We start from the raw sequence: 3,144 nt of genomic DNA, 5'->3' as shown, positions 1-3,144 counted from the left end.
AGGGGGGATAGGGAGGGGATAGGAAAGGCAGCAGAATACAACAGACACTAGTATGGCAGTATGTATAAATGTGGATGTGTAACCAATGTGATCCTGCAATCTGCACACGTGGTAAAAATGAGAGTGCATAACCCACTTGAATCAAATGTATGAAATATGATATTTCAAGAGCATTGTAATGTTTTGAGCAACCAATAAAAAAAATTCTCTCTCTCTCTCTCTCTCTCTCAAAAAAAATCAAGTTTTTTTAAAAAAATCTGTATGTAAAGACAAGACTAGAATAGCCAGAACAATTCTGAAAAAGCAGAATGAAGTTGGAGGAAATCTAAAACCCAATTTCAAGACTTACATTAATCAAGATAATATGGAATTGGCAGAAGAATAGATAAATACCTAAATGGTACAGAATAAGAAGAGAAAAATGGATCCACATGGACCAAGATAACTTATTTTTGTTTATTGCAGAAGGAATTCAATGTGAAGAGAACAATCTTTTGAAAATATGATACTGGAAAAATTTAAGCATTTATATGCAATAAGTTTTGCAACTTATATCAAAAAACATCTCAAAATGAATATAGATTCTATAGATATTTTATAGATACCTATAAAATTTCAGGATGAAAAGAAGAAAATCATCATAACCTTGTAAGGCAAAAAGTTCTTCGACATTAACACTAAAAGAATAATCCATAACATTTTGAAAAAAATCGATCTCATAAATTACTCATTGTTTATTCAAAATCCAAATTTAACTGGGCATCCTATATTTTGTCTAGTAACTATGTTAAAGTGAGAAACAAGTGAGTTGGTTCACAGGGTCTGTAAGTCAAATAAACCCACTGTCACACACAATCACCAAAGTGTTTCAAACAATACACATCTTAAAGGGAAATGTAGGGCTTTATTTATTTAAATCATAACCATGTGTGCTAGAAAAAATGAGTCAAGATCTGAAGAAATAAATTCCTGTGGTCCTGGACACTAACAAAATCTCTCTACTATTGAATAAAAATGATAGGCCTACTTGGCACTTATACAGTCAAAATGAAAATATTTAAAGAAATGGTGATTTGTATATTATTACTTTACATGTCTGACAAATACAAGAAACAAGTATCAGCAATATTTCCCCATTAGAGGATTCACCTGGGTGTAGATAAGTTGGCATACCACCTAGAAAAGCAGGTCAAAATTTCACAAGAGAGATAATCTCTAAATGACTGATAGGTATTCTGGTATCTCCCTCCATTGACACCTGTGTGTATTCAGAATCTGTAACCCAAAACTTGAATCTATGAAAGATATTCATTTTTAAAAACAAACTGTAAGAATGATAAAAGTACAAGAAGTCTTGAACATATATATTCACAGTAGCCTTATTTGTAAAAGATAAAATAATTGGAAATAACTTGGAATTTCATCGACAGGTGAATGGATGAACAAGTTGTGATCATCCATACAATATAATATGTATAGCAATAAAAAGGGCTGCACTATTTTTATACACCACACATGAATCTCAACAGAATTATACTATATTAAAGGAGTCAGACAAATAATAGTATGATGCACATGGTATGGTATCACATATATACAATTCTAGAAAATACAAATAATCTTTATGAAAGCAAATCAATGGTTGCCTGGGAACAGGAGGAAGGAAAGAAAAGAGAATTTACAAAAGTACATGAAGACATTTTGGGGAGTCATGGATGTGTGAATTATACTGACTACAGGGGTAATTTCATGGGTGCATACATTCATAAAATCTAACAAATTATTCTTAAATATAATGCAGTTTCCTGTATTTAAAAAATGCCTCAATTAGTGTTTTAAAGTCTACTTTTAAAAATACCACTTAAAATATTAGTAATAACTTTTAGTGGATATTTACATTTAATAACTGAACCATCTACATTTCAGGAGAGGAATCTTGGTAATTAGGACACCCACCATGCTGACTATCAAGTCTAAAACATTGATTCCACGCTTCTTTTTTTTTTTTTTTTTTTTTGAGATCTTAAAAAAATAGACTGGGTAAGTGGCATAACTTCTGGAATTCAGGGAAGGAGAGAACATTTTCAGCAATCTGAATAATGAAATTTGGAAGCAGATCCTCTCCCTTGAAATAGTTCATTGCCGGTTAGCTTTCTAAGTCCCCAGATATCATTATCCTGTGATAATTGTTGAGATCTTACAGAGTTAGAACTAAAGAAAGTCCTAAGCTAGACTTAAAGACGCAGGAAATATCCTTGTCCCCAACCACCATCTGTAAGCTGATCACTTACTTGAGCTCCAGAGTACAGAGAAAAATTTTTCCAGGTCTTTAACTCGTTGTCTCAGTGCCTGTAAGTAGTTCAGCAATGCTGCTATACCAGCAATAGACACCTCCTCTAAAGTCCAAGCTTGCACTTTATTTACCAGAGCTTACACCTATTATGTGCCAGCTGAATATTCCTTCCTACCAATCCAAAATCAATAGCCTTTCACAGAGAAAACAGCAAACCTTCTGCTTCATGTACCATAAAATCTCATATGCTCAAATACATATGCAGCTTACCTTTGCATCACTTGAAAGATCTCTGTGTTCTGTGTGCAGCAGACCTGCTCCAACGTGACATGCCCCGAACTAAGGTGATACCTGAGCCAAGGTATGTTACTTCATATATTTCCCCTTGTATCTTTCCCTGACATAATGCTACTGCTAGGAAAGATTTAGGGGAATTCCTTTTCTTATTAATAGTCATGCCCTGCAAATTACCCACATAAATATCATTTAGAATTTTCTTTTTTCACTCCCAACCCTATTGAATATCATCTTTTTAAGTTCCCAATATCAGTACTGTTTTCTTCCTGTACACTATATTCAACTTAGAGAAAGGCACAGGGAAGGCACATGGAAACAATTTAAATAATAAAAAATTTTAATAATTTTTAAGGCTTACTTTTAACTAGATAATAAATTTTTTTAATTAGAGGAAACTAGTCAAGGCTTAGGCACCATCTTTTGGAAATTGTTTATCTGTATGAAATTTTTAGAGAATGTATTGTAAAAGGGGCATGGATAGAGGCCACAACTACCACAAAATGCAGATATAAAATGCAGGTCAAAATGTATATGCTAAGAAGGAGAGGACCACA

General features: G+C 33.1%; 1 protein-coding gene across 1 annotated transcript in view; it reads right to left on the bottom strand.

Moving 5' to 3' along the window:
- LOC107141457 (selection and upkeep of intraepithelial T-cells protein 8-like) overlaps nt 1-2,516 on the bottom strand; it is an 18,558-nt gene extending 16,042 nt beyond the window's left edge. Inside the window, exon 1 of the mRNA XM_015484701.2 lies at nt 2,292-2,516. The gene's annotated coding sequence lies outside the window, so the exon portion shown is untranslated. The remainder of the gene's footprint in view (nt 1-2,291) is intronic.
- Between the last annotated feature and the right edge of the window lie 628 nt (nt 2,517-3,144).

Source organism: Marmota marmota, unplaced genomic scaffold, assembly GCF_001458135.2.
Source record: "Marmota marmota marmota unplaced genomic scaffold, marMar, whole genome shotgun sequence".
Lineage (NCBI taxonomy): Eukaryota > Metazoa > Chordata > Mammalia > Rodentia > Sciuridae > Marmota > Marmota marmota.
The sequence above is the reverse complement of the archived record's forward strand: the minus strand, read 5'-3'. Positions and strand labels throughout refer to the sequence as shown.